The sequence below is a fragment of the Tamandua tetradactyla genome, chromosome 8 (genome assembly GCF_023851605.1).
Source record: "Tamandua tetradactyla isolate mTamTet1 chromosome 8, mTamTet1.pri, whole genome shotgun sequence".
NCBI lineage: Eukaryota > Metazoa > Chordata > Mammalia > Pilosa > Myrmecophagidae > Tamandua > Tamandua tetradactyla.
The window spans coordinates 116,218,226-116,241,411 of NC_135334.1; the positions used below are offsets into that span (position 1 = coordinate 116,218,226).

Consider the following 23,186-nt stretch of genomic DNA (forward strand, 5'->3'; position numbering starts at 1 on the left):
ATATATTTTAAGATTTCTGTTATTTATATTGTATATAATCATATATATTACATTTTAATTACTGCTCATATGGAAGTGAATTATTGATTTAATTTTAAAATGCATCTAGAACCTAACTGAATTATTTTTTTAACTCTATCATGTTAAATTTCTTTTTTTATTAATTAAAAATATTAACTAACACAACATTTAGAAATCATTCCATTCTACATATGCTATCAGTAATTCTTAATATCTTCACATAAATGTATGATCATCATTTCTTAGTACATTTGCATCAATTTAGAAAAAGAAATAGCAAGACAACAGAAAAAGAAATAAAATGATAATATAGAGAAAAAAATAAAAATAAAAATAAAAAATATATAAAAAAAACTATAGCTCAGATGCAGCTTCATTCAGTGTTTTAACATAATTACATTACAATTAGGTAGTATTGTGCGGTCCTTTTTTTTTTTAATGGAAAAAAAGAAATTAACCCAACATTTAGAAATCATACCATTCTACATATGCAATCAGTAATTCTTAACATCATCACATAGATGCATAATCATCGTTTCTTAGTACATTTACATCGGTTTAGAAGAACTAGCAACACAACAGAAAAAGAAATAGAATGCTAATATAGAGAAAAAAATAAAAGTAATAATAATAGTAAAAAAAAAAAACCTATAGTTCAGATGCAGGTTCATTCAGTGTTTTAACATGATTACTTTACAATTAGGTATTATTGTGCTGTCCATTTTTGAGTTTTTGTATCTAGTCCTGTTGCGAAGTCTGTATCCCTTCAGCTCCAATTACCCATTATCTTACCCTGTTTCTAACTCCTGCTGGACTCTGTTACCAATGACATATTCCAAGTTTATTCTCGAATGTCGGTTCACATCAGTGGGATCATACAGTATTTGTCCTTTAGTTTTTGGCTAGACTCACTCAGCATAATGTTCTCTAGGTCCATCCATGTTATCACATGCTTCATAAGTTTATCCTGTCTTAAAGTTGCATAATATTCCATCGTATGTATATACCACAGTTTGTTTAGCCACTCGTCTGTTAATGGACATTTTGGCTGTTTCCATCTCTTTGCAATTGTAAATAACGCTGCTATAAACATTGGTGTGCAAATGTCCATTTGTGTCTTTGCCCTTAAGTCCTTTGAGTAGATACCCAGCAATGGTATTGCTGGGTCGTATGGCAATTCTATATTCAGCTTTTTGAGGAACCGCCAAACTGCCTTCCACAGTGGTTGCAACATTTGACATTCCCACCAACAGTGGATAAGTGTGCCTCTTTCTCCGCATCCTCTCCAGCACTTGTCATTTTCTGTTTTGTTGATAATGGCCATTCTGGTGGGTGTGAGATGATATCTCATTGTGGTTTTGATTTGCATTTCCCTAATGGCCAGGGACATTGAGCATCTCTTCATGTGCCTTTTGGCCATTTGTATTTCCTCTTCTGAGAGGTGTCTGTTCAAGTCTTTTTCCATTTTGTAATTGGGTTGGCTGTCTTTTTTGTTCTTGTTGAGTTGAACAATCTCTTTATGAATTCTGGATACTAGTCCTTTATCTGATATGTCATTTCCAAATATTGTCTCCCATTGTGTAGGCTGTCTTTCTACTTTCTGGATGAAGTTCTTTGATGCACATAAGTGTTTAATTTTGAGGAGCTCCCATTTATTTATTTCTTTCTTCAGTGCTCTTGCTTTAGGTTTAATGTCCATAAAACCGCCTTAAATTGTAAGTTTCATAAGATATCTCCCAACATTTTCCTCTATCTGTTTTATGGTCTTAGACCTAATGTTTAGATCTTCGATCCATTTGGAGTTAACTTTTGTATAGGGTGTGAGATATGGGTCTTCTTTCATTCTTTTGCATATGGATATCCAGTTTTCTAGGCACCATTTATTGAAGAGACTGCTCTGTCCCAGGTGAGTTGGCTTGACTGCCTTATTGAAGATCAAATGTCCATAGATGAGAGGGTCTATATCTGAGCACTCTATTTGATTCCATTGGTCGATAATCTATCTTTATGACCATACCATGCTGTTTTGACCACTGTGGCTTCATAATATGCCTTAAAGTCAGGCAGCACGAGACCTCCAGCTTCATTTTTTTTCCTCAGGATGTTTTTAGCAACTCGAGGCACCCTGCTTTCCAGATAAATTTGCTTATTGTTTTTTCTATTTCTGAAAAATAAGTTGTTGGGATTTTGATTGGTATTGCGTTGAATCTGTAAATCAATTTAGGTAGGATTGACATCTTAACTATATTTAGTCTTCCAATCCATGAACACGGTATGTCCTTCCATCTATTTAGGTCTTCTGTGATTTCTTTTAACAGTTTTTTGTAGTGTTCTTTATATAGGTTTTTTGTCTCTTTAGTTAACTTTATTCCTAGGTATTTCATTCTTTTAGTTGCAATTGTAAATGGGATTCGCTTCTTGATTTCCCCCTCATCTTGTTCATTACTAGTGTATAGAAATGCTACAGATTTTTGAATGTTGATCTTGTAACCTGCTACTTTGCTGTACTCATTTATTAGCTCTAGTAGTTTTGTTGTGGATTTTTCCAGGTTTTCGACGTATAGTATCATATCGTCTGCAAACAGTGATAGTTTTACTTCTTCCTTTCCAATTTTGATGTCTTGTATTTCTTTTTCTTGTCTAATTGCTCTGGCTAGAACCTCCAACACAGTGTTGAATGATAGTGGTGATAGTGGACATCCTTGTCTTGTTCCTGATTTTAGGGGGAAAGTTTTCAATTTTTCCCCATTGAGGATGATATTAGCTGTGGGTTTTTCATATATTCCCTCTATCTTTTTTTTAATTAATTAAAAAAAGAAATAACAAAACAATTAGAAATCATTCCAATCTACATGTACAATTAGTAATTCTTAATAACATCACATAGTTGCATATTCATCATTTCTTAGTACATTTGCATCGATTTAGAAAAAGAAATAAAAAGACAACAGAATAAGAATTAAAACAATAATAGAAAGAAAAAAAATAACAAAAAACCTATACCTCACATGCAGCTTCATTCAGTGTTTTAACATAATTGCATTACAATTGGGTAGTATTGTGCTGTCCATTTCTGAGTTTTTATATCCAGTCCCGTTGTACAGTCTGTATCCCTTCAGCTTCAATTATCCCTTCTCTCTTTTTTTTTTTAATTAACGGAAAAAAAGGAATTAACCCAACATTTAGAGATCATACCATTCTACATATGCAATCATTAATTCTTACCATCATCACATAGATGCATGATCATCATTTCTTAGTACATTTGCATTGGTTTAGAAGAACTAGCAACATAACCGAAAAAGATATAGAATGTTAATATAGAGAAAAAATAAAAGTAATAATAGTAAAATCAAAACAAAACAAAAAAAACCCTATAGCTCAGATGCAGCTTCATTCAGTGTTTTAACATGATTACTTTACAATTAGGTATTATTGTGCTGTCCATTTTTGAGTTTTTGTATCTAGTCCTGTTACACCATCTGTATCCCTTCAACTCCAATTGGGCATTATGTCACCCTGTTTCTACCTCCTGCTGGACTCTGTTATCAAGGACATATTCCAAATTTATTCTCGAATGTCTGTTCACATCAGTGGGATCATACAGTATTTGTCCTTTAGTTTTTGGCTAGACTCACTCAGCATAATGTTCTCTAGGTCCATCCATGTTATTACATGCTTCATAAGTTTATCCTGTCTTAAAGCTGCATAGTATTCCATCGTATGTATATACCACAGTTTGTTTAGCCACTCTTCTGTTGATGGAGATTTTGGCTGTTTCCATCTCTTTTCAATTGTAAATAACGCTGCTATAAACATTGGTGTGCAAATGTCCGTTTGTGTCTTTGCCCTTAAGTCCTTTGAGTAGATACCCAGCAATGGTATTGCTGGGTCGTATGGCAATTCTATATTCAGCTTTTTGAGGAACCGCCAAACTGCCTTCCACAGTGGTTGCAACATTTGACATTCCCACCAACAGTGGATAAGTGTGCCTCTTTCTCCGCATCCTCTCCAGCACTTGTCATTTTCTGTTTTGTTGATAATGGCCATTCTGGTGGGTGTGAGATGATATCTCATTGTGGTTTTGATTTGCATTTCCCTAATGGCCAGGGACATTGAGCATCTCTTCATGTGCCTTTTGGCCATTTGTATTTCCTCTTCTGAGAGGTGTCTGTTCAAGTCTTTTTCCATTTTGTAATTGGGTTGGCTGTCTTTTTGTTGTTGAGATGAACAATCTCTTTATAAAGCCTGGATACTAGACCTTTATCTGATATATCATTTCCAAATATTGTCTCCCATTGTGAAGGCTGTCTTTCTACTTTCTTGATGAAGTTCTTTGATGCACAAAAGTGTTTAATTTTGAGGAGTTCCCATTTATTTATTTCCTTCTTCAGTGCTCTTGCTTTAGGTTTAAGGTCCATAAAACCGCCTCCAGTTGTAAGATCCATAAGATATCTCCCAACATTTTCCTCTATCTGTTTCATGGTCTTAGACCTAATGTTTAGATCTTTGATCCATTTTGAGTTAACTTTTGTATAGGGTGTGAGAGATGGGTCTTCTTTCATTCTTTTGCATATGGATATCCAGTTCTCTAGGCACCATTTATTGAAGAGACTGCTCTGTCCCAGGTGAGTTGGCTTGACTGCCTTATTGAAGATCAAATGTCCATAGATTAGAGGGTCTATATCTGAGCACTCTATTCGATTCCATTTGTAGATATATCTATCTTTATGCCAATACCATGCTGTTTTGACCACTGTGGCTTCATAATATGCCTTAAAGTCAGGCAGCGTGAGACCTCCAGCTTCGTTTTTTTTCTTCGAGATGTTTTTAGCAATTCGGGGCACCCTGCCCTTCCAGATAAATTTGCTTATTGGTTTTTCTATTTCTGAAAAATAAGTTGTTGGGATTTTGATTGGTATTGCATTGAATCTGTAAATCAATTTAGGTAGGATTGACATCTTAACTATATTTAGTCTTCCAATCCTTGAACACGGTATGCCCTTCCATCTATTTAGGTCTTCTGTGATTTCTTTTAACAGTTTTTTGTAGTTTTCTTTATATAGGTTTTTTGTCTCTTTAGTTAAATTTATTCCTAGGTATTTTATTCTTTTAGTTGCAATTGTAAATGGGATTCATTTCTTGATTTCCCCCTCAGCTTGTTCATTACTAGTGTATAGAAATGCTACAGATTTTTGAATGTTGATCTTGTAACCTGCTACTTTGCTGTACTCATTTATTAGCTCTAGTAGTTTTGTTGTGGATTTTTCCGAGTTTTCGACGTATAGTATCATATCGTCTCCTCTATCATTTTAAGGAAGTTCCCTTGTATTCCTATCTTTTGAAGTGTTTTCAACAGGAAAGGGTGTTGAATCCTGTCAAATGCCTTCTCTGCATCAATTGAGATGATTATGTGATTTTTCTGCTTTGATTTGTTGATATGGTGTATTACATTAATTGATTTTCTTATGTTGAACCATCCTTGCATATCTGGGATGAATCCTACGTGGTCATGATGTATAATTCTTTTAATGTGCTGTTGGATACGATTTGCTGGAATTTTGTTGAGGATTTTTGCATCTATATTCATTAGAGAGATTTGTCTGTAGTTTTCTTTTTTTGTAATATCTTTGCCTGGTTTTGGTATGAGGGTGATGTTGGCTTCATAGAATGAATTAGGTAGTTTTCCCTCCACTTCGATTTTTTTGAAGAGTTTGAGGAGAGTTGGTACTAATTCTTTCTGGAATGTTTGATAGAATTCACATGTGAAGCCGTCTGGTCCTGGACTTTTCTTTTTAGGAAGCTTTTGAATGACTAATTCAATTTCTTTACTTGTGATTGGTTTGTTGAGGTCATCTATTTCTTCTTGAGTCAAAGTTGGTTGTTCATGTCTTTCCAGGAACCCGTCCATTTCATCTAAATTGTTGTATTTATTAGCGTAATGTTGTTCATAGTATCCTGTTATTACCTCCTTTATTTCTGTGAGGTCAGTAGTTATGTCTCCTCTTCCATTTCTGATCTTATTTATTTGCATCCTCTCTCTTTTTCTTTTTGTCAATCTTGATAAGGGCCCATCAATCTTATTGATTTTCTCATAGAACCAACTTCTGGTCTTACTGATTTTCTCTATTGTTTTCATGTTTTCAATTTCATTTATTTCTGCTCTAATCTTTGTTATTTCTTTCCTTTTGCTTGCTTTGGGATTAGTTTGCTGTTCTTTCTCCAGTTCTTCCAAGTGGACAGTTAATTCCCGAATTTTTGCCTTTTCTTCTTTTCTGATATAGGCATTTAGAGCAATAAATTTCCCTCTTAGCACTGCCTTTGCTGCATCCCATAGGTTTTGATATGTTGTGTTTTCATTTTCATTCGCCTCGAGGTATTTACTAATTTCTCTTGCAATTTCTTCTTTGACCCACTTGTTGTTTAAGAGTGTGTTGTTGAGCCTCCACATATTTGTGAATTTTCTGGCACTCTGCCTATTATTGATTTCCAACTTCATTCCCTTATGATTCGAGAAAGTGTTGTGTATGATTTCAATCTTTTAAAATTTGTTAAGACTTGCTTTGTGACCCAGCATATGGTCTATCTTTGAGAATGATCCATGAGTACTTGAGAAAAAGGTGTATCCTGCTGTTGTGGGATGTAATGTCCTATAAATGTCTGTTAAGTCTAGCTCATTTATAGTAATATTCAGATTCTCTATTTCTTTATTGATCCTCTGTCTAGTTGTTCTGTCCATTGATGAGAGTGGTGAATTGAAGTCTCCAACTCTTATGGTAGATGTGTCTATTTCCCTTTTCAGTGATTGCAGTGTATTCCTCACGTATTTTGGGGCATTCTGGTTCGGTGCATAAATATTTATGATTGTTATGTCTTCTTGTTTTATTGTTCCTTTTATTAGTAGATAGTGTCCTTCTTTGTCTCTTTTAACTGTTTTACATTTGAAGTCTAATTTGTTGGATATTAGTATAGCCACTCCTGCTCTTTTCTGGTTGTTATTTGCATGAAATATCTTTTCCCAACCTTTCACTTTCAACCTATGTTTATCTTTGGGTCTAAGATGTGTTTCCTGTAGACAGCATATGGAAGGATCCTGTTTTTTAATCCATTCTGCCATTCTATGTCTTTTGATTGGGGAATTCAGTCCATTAACATTTAGAGTTATTACTGTTTGGATAATATTTTCCTCTAACATTTTTCCTTTTGTAATATATATATCATATCTGACTTTCCTTTTTTCTACACTCTTCTCCATACCTCTCTCTTCTGTCTTTTTGTATCTGACTCTAGTGCTCCCTTTAGTATTTCTTGCAGAGCTGGTCTCTTGGTCACAAATTCTCTCAGTGACTTTTTCTCTGAGAATGTTTTAATTTCTCCCTCATTTTTGAAGGACAATTTTGCTGGATATAGGTGTCTTGGTTGGCAGTTTTTCTCTTTTAGTAATTTAAATATATCATCCCACTGTCTTCTAGCTTCCATGGTTTCTGCTGAGAAATCTACACATAGTCTTATTGGGTTTCCTTTGTATGTGATGGATTGTTTTTCTCTTGCTGCTTTCAAGATCCTCTCTTTCTCTTTGACCTCTGACATTCTAACTAGTAAGTGTCTTGGAGAATGCCTATTTGGGTCTAATCTCTTTGGGGTGCGCTGCACTTCTTGGATCTGTAATTTTAGGTCTTTCATAAGAGTTGGGAAATTTTCAGTGATAATTTCTTCCATTAGTTTTTCTCCTCCTTTTCCCTTCTCTTCTCCTTCCGGAACACCCAGAACACGTATATTTGTGTGGTTCATATTGTCCTTGAGTTCCCTGATACCCTGTTCAAATTTTCCCATTTTTTTTCGATAGTTTCTGTTTCTTTTTGGAATCAGATGTTCCATCCTCCAAGTCACTAGTTCTATTTTCTGTCTCTTTAAATCTATCATTGTAGCTATCCATTGTTTTTTCCATCTTTTCTACTTTATCCTTCACTTCCATAAGTTCTGTGATTTGTTTTTTCAGTTTTTCTATTTCTTCTTTTTGTTCAGCCCGTGTCTTCTTCATGTCCTCCCTCAATTTATCGATTTCGTTTTTGAAGAGGTTTTCCATTTCTGTTTATATATTCAGCATTAGTTGTCTCAGCTCCTGTATCTCATTTGAACTATGGGCTTGTTCCTTTGACTGGGCCATATTTTCAATTTTATGAGTGTGATCCGTTATCTTCTGCTGACATCTGGGCATTTAGTCAGATTTCCCTGGGTGGTGGACCCAACAGGTTGAAAGATTTTTCTGTGAAATCTCTGGGTTCTGTTTTTCTTATCCTGCCCAGTAGGTGGCGCTCGTGGCACACGTTTGTCTGCGGGTCCCCCCAGTAAAGGTGCTGTGGGTCCTTTAACTTTGGAAAACTCTTGCCATGGGGGAGGTTCGCCAGCCGAAGTGGCTTGGAAGTGTGCCAGCCGGCCTGTGGGTCCGAACGCGGGGAGGGTTGCCGGCCGCCACAGCCCGTGAGAGCACCAGTCCGAATTTCCTAGTCAGCCTGGGACGCCAAGCATGCCGGGAGGGTGCCAGCCGCCGCAGCCCGGGAGAGTGCACCGTTCACAGCCAGACCGGGGAATCACATGCTTGGAAGTGACCCCTCCGGTCACCGTTCTCCGTGGTCTGGGGATTTCTGATCCAATTCTCTCAGTTGGTCCGGGGGGCCGCGCGTGGTGGGGGCACCAGCCGCCGTGGCTTGAGGGGACCGCCTGCCCAATTCTGCCAGCTGGCCCGGGAAGGAGGAAGGGAGGGACTCCGGCCGCTTGCCCCCCCGCCTGGGGAAACCCGCGCCCCTCGGCGATCTCACCAGAGCGGGTTCTTTCAGCCAGTCAGCCATTCCAGGATGGGGTATGCTGTCTTTTTGATCTCTGTCGTGGCTCCACGAGCCGTTCTGTATCGTTTCTACTCCCCTAGTAGCTGTTCTGGAGGAGGAACTAAGATCTGTGCGTCTTACTAAGCCACCATCTTCTCCGGAAGTGCATAAATATTTATGATTGTTATGTCTTCTTATTGAATTGTTCCCTTTTGTGATACATAGTGTCCTTCTTTGTCTCTTTTAATTTTTTTTTACATTTGAAATCTAGTTTGTCAGATATTAATATAGCTGCTCATGTTCTTCTCTGACTGTTTTTTGCATGAAATATCTTTTCCCAACCTTTCACTTTCAATCTATTTCGTACTTGGGTCTAAAGTGAGTCTCCTGTAGACAGCATATAGATGGGTCCTGTTTCTTCATCCATTCTTCCAGTTATGTCTTTTGATTGGGGAGTTCATCCATTAACATTTAATGCTATTACTTGGAAAGGTGGTACTTTCTTTTACCATTTTGTATTTTGGATTTTATATGTCATATCTAAATTTTTTTCTCTTTTTACCTTTACTGATAGTCTTTTTTTCTACACTCTTCTCCAGAGGTCTCTCTCCTGCATTTTTCTATACAGCTGAAGTGCTCTATTTAATATTTCTTGCAGACCCATTCTCTTAGTCACAAATTCTCTCAGTGATTGTTTGTCTGAAAATATTTTAATCTCCCCCTCATATTTGAAGGAAAATTTTGCTTGATGTAGAATTCTTGGTTGACACTTTTTCTATTTTAGAAGCTTTAATATATCATACCATTGCCTTCTCACTTCCACGGTTTCTGCTGAGAAATCCAAACATATTCTTATTGGGCTTCCCTTGTATGTTATGGATTGCTTTTCTCTTGCTACTGTCAAAATTTTCTTTTTCTCTTTGACATCTGACAATCTGATTAGTAAGTGTCTTGGAGTATGTCTATTTGGATCTATTCTGTTTAGGATATGCTGCATTTCTTGGATCTGTAATTTTATATCTTTCATAAGAGATGGGAAATTTTAGTGATTATTTCCTCCATTGGTCTTTCTCCTCCTGTTCCCTTCTCCTCTCATTATGGGACACCCACAACACATATATTCATGTGCTTCATGTTGTCACTCAACATCCTGAGTCCCTGCTCATATTTTTCCATTCTTTCCATATATTTTCTTTTGTGTGTTGGATTTCAGATATCCAGTCCTCTAGTTCAGTAATCCTTTCTTCTACCTCTTCAAATCTATTGTTGTAGGTTTCCATTGTTTTGTTTTATCTCTTCTGTTGTGCCTTACATTCCCATGAGTTCTATGATTTGTTTTTTTGAACTTGTGAGTTCTTCTTTTTGTTGACCCAATGTCTTCTTTATATCCTCCCTCAACTCACTGATTTGATTCTTGATGAGATTTTCCATGACTTTTGGATTAGTTGTTTCAACTCCTGTTCTCATTTTAATTGTTGATTTGTTTCTTTACTTATTTTAGACTGCTAGCATGGGTTCTGTTTAACTGATCTGAATTTTTCAGTTCTTGTTTTACTATAACTTTCCTGCCTATATGGAGCCTTTTTTTTTTTTGAGTAGGGTGTCATCAGATACTATAGACCCCAGCGATATTTTCTGAGACCAGACATGCCCACTTCTCAGGAGGAGTCACCAGCACTGGTTTTCCCTGAGGTTGAGACCAGCAGGTTGTCAGACTTTATTATGAAGTCTCTAGACTTTGTGATTTTTCCTATCCTGCCCAGTATGTGGTGCTTGGCTTCCCATGGCTCCCCACCAGCATAAGGTTGATGTGGTTCCTTTAATTTCAGCAGACTTTCCCCACCAGTGGCATAGTGGGGACAGAGGTGAGGTAGTAAGTTGGCATTAACTGCTTCAGTTTTCCAGGCCCTGGGGCCTGAATTCCTTGATGGAGAGATTCCATTTGAGCTGGAACCCACCTTCTTCTTGGGAAAGATACAGCCTTTAGGGAATTAACTCCTTTCACTTGACTAATTAGTCTCTCAAACAAGCTTATTTCCATGCTTACTTTTATGGAGCCTGAGGGGGCTTCCAGTTCTATTTATTCAGCTGTTAAGTAGTAGGAAAAAAAAAAAAACCTTTTCAGAGCTGGACCCCTGTTCATCAGGTCTGTCAATCAAGAGCTTAAGATGTATGTGGCTCTATGTATCTCCAGGCTCTCAGTGCCCTCTTTTCTTGGAGTCCAACCTTTTTCCAGTATTTTGTGCTGTCCAGCTACAAAAACCTCTTTTTTTTTCTTTTCTTTAAGCCCTGCCCCCTCTCTGCTAGGGCAAAAACTCCTAGTGTCTTTATTCCTTATTCTAGTTTATTCGTGCTGGACCTATATCCAGTAGTCAGAATTGTTCATTAATTCTGCAATTGGAGTTTGGTTGAGCTAAGTCCTTGGGTAACCAGACTGCCCTGCTGGGGGCACCAGCCTCCATGTTTTGGGGGACTTACTGTTCTGTGTGGGATCTCAGCCATTCCACCTGGTCCAAAAGTGTATGCTGTGTGTTCTGGTCCCTGTTGTTTCCCCAGCAGTTGTTTTGTACCATTCCTGGCTATTTATTTGCTGCTGTGTAGGACAAACTGAATTCCATACCTCATTAAGCTGCCATATTGCCCTGTATTCTCCATGTTTATCGTATCACATTTTAATATTAATGAATATGGGCAACTTTTGATGTATAGAGATCAAGTGAATTTCTTCTTTGTCTTTCAACTTTGTTATGATAAATTTTACTTGTTTTCTTGTTTATCACTTATCACTTCTATTTTTATATTATTTATGAATGATCTTTCTAACCTCATAATTGTGATGATAAAATCAATCTCCCTAAATTGATCTCATGATTATTTTCATACTTTGGATCTTTAATTCTTCATAATTGACATCTGTAATATATGCGTTTTAAAAAAAATATCCATTTAATCTAGATTTTTTAATTTATTAGCACATGTGAAATGCAGAGGGGAGGTTGTTCAGCAGATATTTTTGGGTTTCCTCTCAAAATATTGAACTATTCTGTTTATTTCTTTCTAAGAAATATTCCTCACTGAGGCTAAAATATATAGTTACAAAAAAGACAGGATCAGTTTGACTAAAATAATCTATCATCATGCCTGGAGTAAGAAGATTTTGAAGAAAATTATCTGTTATGCAGTTTCATAATTTCATATTAGTTTCATACACCTATGCTCATCCCATTCCAGAAATAAACTAGGACGATTCAGCCAACAAGAGGATTATTCATATATTTTAAATTTGCATCAATTAAGGCTATAATATTCTGGAATTTTTTAGATAAAAATGACCTAAACTCAGTTCAAACTGGCTCTAACTAAGAAGATAATTTTTGACTCATATAATTGAAAAGATTCAGGTGTTCAAAATATGTGGATAGGAATCAGTCTCTGTCTTGTGCTATGCTTCACTCAGTGTTGGCTTTACCCTGAGGTTAGATCTTTAAGCAGAAATAGGTATGTTCTAATTTGCTTGCTGCCAGAATACAATATACCAGAAACAGAATAGCTTTTAAAGAGGGGAAGTTAATAAATTGCTAGTTTAAAGTTCTAAGGCTGAGAAAATGACCCAATTAAAGCAAGTCCATAAGAATGTCCAATCTAAGGCATCCAGGGAAAGATACCTTGATTCAAGAAGGCCGATGAAGTTCAGGGTTTCTCTCTCAAGTGAAAAGGCATGTGGTGAACAGTCAGGGTTTCTCTCTCATCTGGAACATCATATTGTGAACATGGTGGCATCTTCTGGCTTTCTCTCCAGGCCTCTTGTTTCATGAAGCTCCTCAGGAGGCATTTTCCTTCATCATCTCCAAAGGTCTCTGGCTGATGGACAATCTGCTTCTCATGTTTATGTCATTCTGAAGCTTTCATCAAAATGCTTTGTCTTTTAAAGGATTCCAATAAAGTAATTAAGACCCACCTGGAATGGGAGGAGACATATTTCCACCTAACCAAGTTTAAAACTCACACTTGATTGAGTCAGCTCTCCATGGATATAACCTAATTAAAGTTTCCAGCATACAGTGCTGATAGGGATTAGAAGAAATGGCTTTCTTTACACAATGGGATTAGGATTAAAACATGGCTTTTCTAGGGTACATAAATCCTTTTAAACCAGCAGAAGGTATCAGCATCTCCATGCTTCCACCTACCAGCTTAGCAGTCTCTGAAGTAAGGCAACGTGTCTTTGCTTATGGTCCCAGACAGTCCCATGTCTGGGCCTCTGGCACTCAGTGTAGCTCATCTTAATAGTCAGAAACCAGCCACTGAGACCAAAGTGGTAGAACATGTTAATTAGCTAAAGTATGCTCATAATCCCCCCATCCTGACTCAGTTTGGCCCCACTCTTAGCACATACCCAGAAGTTGGGTGAAAAGTACTTTACAAAGGAAAACTGGAGTCCTCTGAGAACAGTGGTGTAAAGAATGCTGTGAAGATAAATACAACTACCTACTACAGAGACTCAGAGTATTTAAGTGACTTAGGTACTCAGGGTACAGTGTTGAAATTACTCTGCATTTCTGTGTTTAAGTTCTTATTATGATTGTTACTATTACTATAGCTTTTAACTACTTTGTATTGCTCTGCATTGGTGTAAATTGAAATTACACACACACTTGCACAAACTCTCTTAGTAAATGCTTTCAGTGTAATTTAATGAATTATGCTTATAGCTATGATTATAGTCAAAAATCATTTTTTCCTTAAACAATATCCCAATAAATAATCCATAAGAAGCATGATGAATAACTTGATATTAGTTGGTAATGAAACTGAGGAACTTGGATTAAGTTAAGATAAAAGGTAATAACTGTTCAGGCCACTATAAATGTACTTTCCTGGAGCTGGTATTAATAGAGTAGCATGGAATCAGGAGCAGTGGACAGAGAAGGCCTTGCTTCTTCACATTGGTCGAAATAAAATGAAAAAAAAATGTTTTATACAAAATGACATCATCTACTTCATCAGCTGTTAAAGTTCTCATTGCAGTCAAGGACAAAAACAAGGACAAAAAAATGTTTTATACAAAATGACATCATCTACTTCATCAGCTGTTAAAGTTCTCATTGCAGTCAAGGACAAAAACATGGCTTAAAGTCTCAAAGCATCAAAGTTTTATTCTTATCTTTGGAGGGCTTGGGCTGCAGGTTAAAGTATAAGGATTGGGAAAAAGACAGGCTCTGCTAAAGTCAGGAATAAAACTTGAATTAAAAGAAATAGTGATTATTTAACAGTTAAGAATTAATGAGTAAGGAATCAAAGTAAACCTTCTTTAAAACTTTGTTCGCAAAGATCAAAAGAAAAAAAATTCTAAACTTTTTTAATATATTAAGATTTTATCATTTAAAAAAATTCACTTTTATTTTTAAAAACTACCAAGAGTAAATACAAACATACCTCTGTTATTCATGACTGTGAAAATTGGATATGTAGAAAGAATACACTGTTATTCACTTGGAACAATATATTCTAATAATAAGGCAAATAGCAGACAGTTATAAATGACATTTTGAAAGCTTAACTTATGGTGGACCTTAAAAATCAGAGAAATTAAGGTCCTCTTATTGGTGTTTATTTTTCAGGAATATAGGTTTATTTTCAATCTAAAAGATCAACAAGTACACTTTATGTGCAAAACAGTCCTGGATCTACAACAAGCAGTAAAAATAAATAAATGAATACAAACCAACATGGCCTCACCATTCTAAGTTTCTAACCCAGTTCACAAGATAAACTGCACTTGAAAAATCTTGCAAAGCAACATATTGGCAAACAAAGAAAAGGTGCCAATTTAGTAAAGTCAGATGTTGTTGATCAGGAATTTCTTGATGGGAAGTGCTCAGTTTATAAAGTAAATGTAGAACAATCATCAAATGAGTGGAAGAGAAAAGAAATTTTGTTTTTATAATCATCACCATTAGATTTATCTTCACTCTCCCACCTTTTCTTTTTTCTTTTTCTTTTATATGCTGTATGGGGGGGGGGGTCACATTTCATTCCTTTTCCAAGTGAGTATCCCCTTATTCCAGCATCATTTGTTGAAATTTTATTTGTTTGTATTTTCTTACTTTTGTTTGCTTGTTTGTTTCTGGGAAGTGCATTGGCCAGGAATTGAACCTGGGTTTCCCGCATGACAGGTGAGACTCTACCACTGAGTTCCCCTTGCAGCCTGCTCCCCACACCTTTTCTTGTACTTCCTTATCTTGCTTAAACTCAATCCTGTAGCTGATTTAACTTTCCATCCCTTATAATGTACAGAAAATGAAAATATTTTGATAGGCGAACCACTGCCTCTGTAATCTTGAATGGTCATTTTCCCACAGGAACAACATATCTATGAAGAGAGGACAGCATTTAGACTCACATCCAAGCAAACACATCTGCCTATCTTCCATCTATCTAAAAGGTAGGAAAAATTTTTCCAAGCTAAAGTACCTTGGTTTGGTAATGAAGACACCTTAGTTCTAGTCCATGCTGTGTGACTTTGAGAGGTATGCATCCTTTTCTGGGCTCACTTCCTTCCATTTAAATCAAATGTTGTAATCAATGAACTCTATAGTAATGTTTTTTCTGCATTTGAGTCGTCCATCTGCTTTCTCAACAACTGCTTAGTCATCATCAGCTAAGTAAGGATTGTGAGCATGGTTCCAGGTTCTGGGACTACATAAATGAGCAAGAAGACCATGCTCACATAATCCGTTTTCTTGTGTGAGGGCAATAAAGAATCAACAAACATGACATTTAGTGCAGTGATAAGAGGAAATTTCATAGTGCTGAAATGAGTGGCTACTTTATCTGGGGTGGACAAGGGAGGCCTCTCTGAGGAGATAGCATTTGAGTTGAAACCTGAACAGAAATAAAGTAGCCAGCCATGCATCAGATGATTATTTGAAGCAGCCTCATGTCTCATCTGCAAGTACTCAAATTTATTTCCCAAGTTGCTGACCCCTTCATTCAGACTAAGTCACTTAGCTTCCCAGTTAGAGCAGATGCCCCCTCTCTCTGCAGCTATTCCATTATTATTCTTCCCACACAGAGTTATGGTTGCAACTCACTGTCTATTGGGTAGACTTCACACTGTAGAGGGAATGACAAAATTATGACTTGGTGGCAGATCCATTTTACTACCAAGTTATGTTGTAGCTTCCCATTAATTTTATTGTTTCTCTTCTTTCTGTCTGACATTTTCCAGCGACGTTTCCAGTGACGAGCAGATGCAATGAAAGGAAACTAATAAAAAAAAATAACAAAAATAATATGCTTCTCAAAGATCCATCAAGTCCTGTTAGTCCAAATTTGAAAATCTGGTTAAGACCTTATTACTCATCAAATGAAGAATGTAGAATATTAATAATGGCTTCTCTTGGTTTTCTGCATCTAATATCTGTCCCTCTGGTCATTTTCCTTATACTAAGAATAGCACATGTCCATAAACATATATACCTGAAAGAAGAAATTAGAAAACTTGATGAAGGAAAACAAGTACAACTTATTTATGTGTGACTTTTGAATGCAACGTTTTCTTGGAAGCAAGTGATTACATGATAGAAGCTGCTAAATAGCTCTAACAGATTAATTCTGTTGGGTCCTCTATAATGCACATGATATCTTAAAATAAGTAACACTATATGGTCTGTGGATGTCTTAAGCCAGAAGGAAAACAACAGAAAAGTTCAAACTAAACAGACAAATAAAAAAGAGGAATTAGAAGAGAAGTAGGAAAATGAGGAGGAGTTGAACACTGGGAAAAGGTGAAAGAAAAACATCTTTGAAAACCTTTTCTCTGAATCTTCTAAGAGAGCAATGAAATCATCAAAACCAAGAATAAGAAAGATGGTACATGTGAAGTCCACCCAATCACAACCGGGAACTAAGATTCATTGCTCACAAATGCACAGCACTGAGTAAACTCATATTTATTAAATACTTACTATGCACCATGTAATACGCTAAAAACATTAAAACACTTTCTCATTTAACCCTTACAACCCTTTGAAAAGTGAATTATATTCATGTCTCATAGATACAATTATAGAATTTAGGTGATTTTACCAAGTACCCATAGGTGGTAGGAGGTAGATGCAAGATATGAGAACAGAGCTTTCAGTCTCTTTGAGTTTTTGCTTTTCCTTCTATATCCTGCTATTTCTCAGGGAAATATCTCTCCTGTCTAGGACAACCCAAGCCCATCTGAACTTTAGTCTTTTTTTTTTTTTTTTTGATTCAGTCAGTTACTGAGCTCTTATTTGTGCTAGACCCAGTAGCCTGGAGGGGAAACAGTGATGAATTTGACTACAGCGTTACACCTTCCTAGAGCTCACATCTCACAGATATCACGTAGAATTCCTACAGCATTTGAGTAACCAAGACCCTTGGACAAGAGAACTTAAAAGGGATGGTAGCAGAGTGGTGACTGGGGATGGGGTGGGGAATATATTCCACTAAAGTAATATATTGCCTGGGCAAATTTATCAGTTATTGACAAACCAAAATTTGTAACTATGTATAATCTAATGGAGGAAATTATTTTGAGAGTAATTTGTACTCGATATATAAGGGGTGAAGAGATATATTACTTAAATGATAAAGGAATTCCAGTCCTCTGAAATCCTTAAATATGCCCTAAAATAAGAATAAACTATTTGGAGAGAAAGTATTTAAGTTTAAAACATAATCTCAGCACATAACCCTATATATTTGTAGTATGGAAAGCAAAATGAAGAATGTAGTGTTCATTTATTTTAATATTCAACAATCTGGGTTTCTGATTAAATATAGAAGAAACATATCTAAATAATTATTTAGACCAAAAACATATACACAATATGGAAGTAGCAAAATAGCACTTACAATTATGCTCATGAATAAGCACTGAATCTTCATTTAATTCTTATATAAAATGTCACACCTTTTTCTTTGAATACAACCCCTTTAAATTCTATTCTGTTTTACATAACTCTACATAAATGTCTTTATTTACTCTTCTACTTAAAATACGTCCCTTCTAAAGATTTTCCTAATGAAGAGATAATTTAAAAAATAAACGTATTAGTATATAAAGATGTGTTGCAGACAAGATTAGGTTGCTGATGTTGATAAATGATAAAAAATAACAAATACAATAACTACAGCAATTGGATGAAACGTCCCTATCAAATAAGGCATTTGAAGCATGTCAGGAGTGAAAACTATTCACAACATAATAGCATTTCATGACAGTTATATTATAATTAGGCCAAATGCTTGGTAGGAGGAATGAGATGGGTTACCTAAGATCTATGACATTATGTTTCTTGGGTGGACAGCCCTGTCATTTTGTTATACAGACTTATTGTGTCATCAGATGTAGCAGTGAAGTGATTCATTATTCAATTCCCCAAGGAATCTCAATTTTATTTATTTTTTTCATTTATTTATTTGTTTATTTTTGCTCAAAGGAATAATGATATTTATTTAAGTGGTGTTCTAAGCATAAATATCTTAGGTTCTAGTTATTATAGAATGAAATATTCTGTATATTTGACTGTTTTAGTTTGCTAAAGCTTCCAGAATGCAAATACACCAGAGATGAGCTGGCTTTTATAAAGGGGATTTATTTAGTCACAAATTTACAGTTCTTTGGAGAAAAGACAGCTCTTTTTTTCTGGCTTTCTCAGTCACATGGGAAGGCCACTGCAAAGTCTGCTGGCCTTCCCTATGGGCTTCTAGATTCAGATGGCCTTGCCTGGGTGATTCCTTTCTGTATCTCCAAATTTCTGGGTCTGAGCTGCTGAGCTCTCTTCTGATGTCATTTTTAAGCCTCAATCATGGAGCAAGTCACACCCCTTAGCTGACCACAGATGTAATCAGCCATAGATGAAATTCACATACTGATGATTTAAGTTCACAGCAACAGAACAACTAGGCACCATCAGCTGACCAAGTTGACACCTGAACCTAACTACTACAGTGTCCACTCCTTATCATCTGGCCAACTAGACATATCACTTTAAACCATGCTTGACCTCTACATAGAAAACCATAACAAATATATTTCACAATTTCTAAATAGAAAATAACAGACATCTTTCCTGACAATGTTCATCTGTCCTACACACAATGCACTAAATCTTTCCATATACAAAATACATTCATTTCATTGCAATATCACAAAAGCCTTGAATCATTTCAGTAAAGTACAAATACAATACCAACTCAAAAATAGTATAAAATTTCATCAAAGTCAATAACAGGCATGATCTCTCTAAAACAAAATTTTTTTCTGGCTGTGAACCTGTGAACTTAAGGCAAATTTTCTGCTTCCAGTATACAAAGGAGGAAACATCATAGGATAAATGATCCCATTGCCATAGGGACAGAATTCTGACATCCCACAGGGCTACTCCATTAGGTCTCAAAGTCTGGAAGTCAGTCATCCCCAGGGCTTTAAGAAGTGCAGACACCTTTTCCAAGGGCCTATGCAATGACCCTGTTCTCTCCAAACACTGGTATGAGGGTTGCAACATTGGGGAACACTAGGGAAGACCACTTTTGTCTCAGCCCCACCCTCCTCAAGCATCTGGTTGGCTGTCATCTCTGGAGCACATGCTCAACTCTTTCAGAACAATGGGTTGGCACCTAGGCTTAACCCAATTCCTGGGGAATGTGCTCCACTCACTTTGAGGCCTGGAGTACCAGAACTCTTACTGAACATTGAAGGGGAAGACCTGGTCTCTGTCTCCAGGACAAACTCGCCTGCTCTACACACAAGGTGGATCCAATCTTCTGGCCCAAGTTTTCTTGGTTTTGGACCTTTGTTTCCATGGTTTTCCCTCTGAGGTTATTCTCACTTCTCCCTGTGCACTTTCTGTCCCTTCCAATCCAGACCAGCAGTGGCTCCATTTTTATAGGTCTCACAAGAAATTTGTTTACTTGGCATGTAGCATACAGGGATCAAAGCCATTATACAACAGGAAATTCCAAAAATCCAGATAGCTGCACTCCAGTCATGGCTTGTCTTATAATGGCTGACTGATTCCATGTTTGTCTAAATCCTCATGTGGGGCACTATTCTTTGGGCTCTCACTTTCTGGAAGCCAGATTTTTCCAGACCATCAATTTCTGGTCTCTTTACACCCAAAAGTTCAGTTCTCAATCTATCCCATTCTTGTCACATTTTACTATAAGTTGCAAGAAGAAACCACACTGTGTCTTCCACATTTAGCTTGGAAATTTCCTAAGCCAAGTGTACCAAATCATCACACTCAAATTCTTCTTTCCAACCAGCACCAGGATTCAATTTTGCAAAATTCTCTGCCACCTTAAAAGTGGCCTTCTTTCCAATTTGCCACAACACATTCCTTTAAGGCATCAACGGAAGTATCTTCAGAGTCTATATTTCTACCAACAGTCTCTTCAAAGCAATCTAGGCTTTCTCTATCAACTTCCTCACAATTCTTCCAGAATCCTCCCTCTTATCTATTGAAAAATCCATTCCAGCATGTTTCGTATTTGCAAACACAGCAGCACCCCATTCTTCTGGCACCAAAAACTGTTTTGGCTTGCTAAGTTTGCCAGAATACAATACACAGAAGATGAACTGGCTTTTATAAAGGGAATTTATTTAGTTACCCAAATTTAAAGTTCTTTGGAGGAAAAGCAGCTGGCTTTCCCCTGGCTTATTCTGTCATATTGGAAGGTACATAGCAACATCTGCTGGTCTTCCCTCTGGGCTTCTGGGTTCAAATGGCCTTCCCAGGGCAATTCCTTTCTGCATCTCCAAATATCTGGGTCTGAGCTGCTGAGCTCTCTCTTCTGACTTCTCCTATTAGCCTCACTCATTGAGGAAGGCACTCCCTTTAGCTGACCACAGATATAATCAGCCATAGATGAAATTCTAATACTGATGATTTAAGTCCATAGTAACAGAAGAACTGGGCACCACCAGCTAGCCAAGCTGACAACTAAACCTAACTGCCACACTGACCAAAATGGGTTTCTTACCTATACATGAACTCACTAGGAAGGACGACCACCTGTGGTGTATATAACAGACAATAACTGGCAAAATATTGAAGTCTTTTCTGAACTTTGACTATCAACTAAATTCCTACACTTAGATCTTCCATGAGCTTGCTTTATAGTAAAAGCGAAGTTTCAACCTTGCAGGCTTACAAAATATTACAAAAGACTGCAGGTGTGTTAAAGAAAAAAATATTATTGAAAATAGAAGAAATCTTTGGGACACATTCCACTTTACATAGTAAAAGTCTGAATTATATTTAATTTTCCCCAGAGTTAGGTAGTGAAATCTGACTATAAAAGTGATTGCCGGCGGGCCGCGGTGGCTCAGCGGGCAAGAGTGCTTGCCTGCCGTGCCGGAGGACCCCGGTTCGATTCCCGGCCCCAGCCCATGTAAAAAACAAACAAACAAACAAAATATAATAAAACAAGAAAATGTTTAAAGATGTTTCCCTTTCTTCCTCCCTTCCTTCCTTCCATCCTTCCTTCCTTCTCTGTCTTTCCTTCCCTTCCTCCCTCTCTCTTTAAAAAAAAAAAAAAAAAAAAAGTGATTGCCTAACTACCCTTGCAAATTCTCCAGTGCAAAGAGAATAATAATTCACTCTGGAAAAGAATATAGAATGTTGACTTAAACTTGCCATCTCTGTATTTCATGGGAAAGAGAGTAAATGAAGGTCTAAAGTACTTAGTGGGCTGGCATGTTATGTTACTTGTGAAGTTCCTGTATGTTTTTGTGTCCTATCTGGGAAATATATGACCTTTCACCTCAGGGGAGAAATATTCTTCCCACTTTCTCTCAGATCCTACAAGGGATGATGATAATATCCTAGAGAGCTTATGTGTAGAAGACAATCCATAAATCCTTGCTCAGAAATGTACCTTAAATAGTAACCTGGCAGAATTATTAAGCCATCTGAACCTCACAGGAAATGTTTGTTATAATTATTAAAGATTCTTCTACTTAACACATGCTAGTTTGCCTTCCTTTCTTTGAATTAATCATTAAATCCCTTGAAAACAGAAACCCTTCTTCAACTTTGGTACAACGGTTTATGCATCATTTTAAAATTCGTTATTACTAGTATGCAAACTCTATGAGGAAGGGATTTTTTTCTCTTGTGTTTACTATTTAGCTCCAATACCTAGAATAGAAGTATATATTAAATATTCACAAATATTTTTGACTCAATGAATAAGATTTGCTACTATTTGGTAATAATTTCCTATGTGCCAAAAAATAGTCTAAACATCTTACAAACGTTTTATTTCATCATTACAGCTGTCCAAAGAGGTTGCTATGATTCTTATTTCCATATGAAGAAACCAACATTTGGAAAAGATAAATAACTTGTGCAATGTCCATGGTTTGAAAATTCCAAAGCATTTTTTAAAACCAGGTCTGTTGGATTATGAGCCCTGTAATCTTAAATAATATGATATTCACAAGTACCCTATGTGCTTAATAAAATTTCATCCCCCATTACTTGCTTCTTTCCTTACACACACACTTTACACTGTTGTAGTAGATCTACTAATTGTTTACTGAATTAGGTTGAGCTTATATATTTTGTGTATTTTTATAAAAGTCATTGAGTTTTGATAAATTGTTCCAGAACAGTGATTTATAATATAATCAGTGCTTTAAATATATTTACTGAATGATTTAATTAATTAATAAGAAAAAGTCTGAATGTTTAAAATGTTAGCATTATTTTTATGGCAGACTTCTTCTTCTCTAGCATTGGCTGTCAGCTTCCTTTTTTCAGCATTTAGTTTTGCATATTAATGTGTATTTAGTTAACATTTGCCAGAATAACAGCTGTTTAAGTCAAGAAGACATAGGTTCAGCACAAGCACTCACAAATATACACAAATATCTACAATCTTGCTTTACTCTCTGCCATTATCAGTGTGTTCACACACGTGATGTTGTTGTTGTTTGTAAACTTGTTGCTGCTCGGTTATAATATGCCTCAGGAAGCAGCACGAATCATTAACCTAACTGAACCGTGTCAAATATAGAAGCGGGTATAACTTTTTTCTGATTTTCTTCATATCAGGATTCAAAATCCTTCCCTGAAATTTCCACCATCCATCCTAAACCGAACACTAGCTAAAAGGATTAGAATCACCATGCATGTCTAAGACCAAGCATTGTTTATTTTCTGCCATTGGTAGAGGGGATTATTTTCCCTGGGCTTCTCTTTTAGCCGAAGAAAAATCTGGGGAAGAAAGGAGAATAACTTTTGAAAGTTAGTCATCATTTTCCATTCTTTTCAAAGTCAAAATGCCAATCTCCTG

The 23,186-nt window shown here is 36.4% G+C and overlaps 1 long non-coding RNA gene across 1 annotated transcript in view; it reads left to right on the forward strand.

The window, feature by feature from the left end:
- LOC143643751 (uncharacterized) overlaps positions 1-22,358 on the forward strand; it is a 40,688-nt gene extending 18,330 nt beyond the window's left edge. Inside the window, exons 2-3 of the long non-coding RNA XR_013156371.1 lie at positions 15,209-15,291; positions 22,165-22,358. This is a non-coding gene — a long non-coding RNA (uncharacterized LOC143643751). The remainder of the gene's footprint in view (positions 1-15,208; positions 15,292-22,164) is intronic.
- Positions 22,359-23,186: the final 828 nt, after the last annotated feature.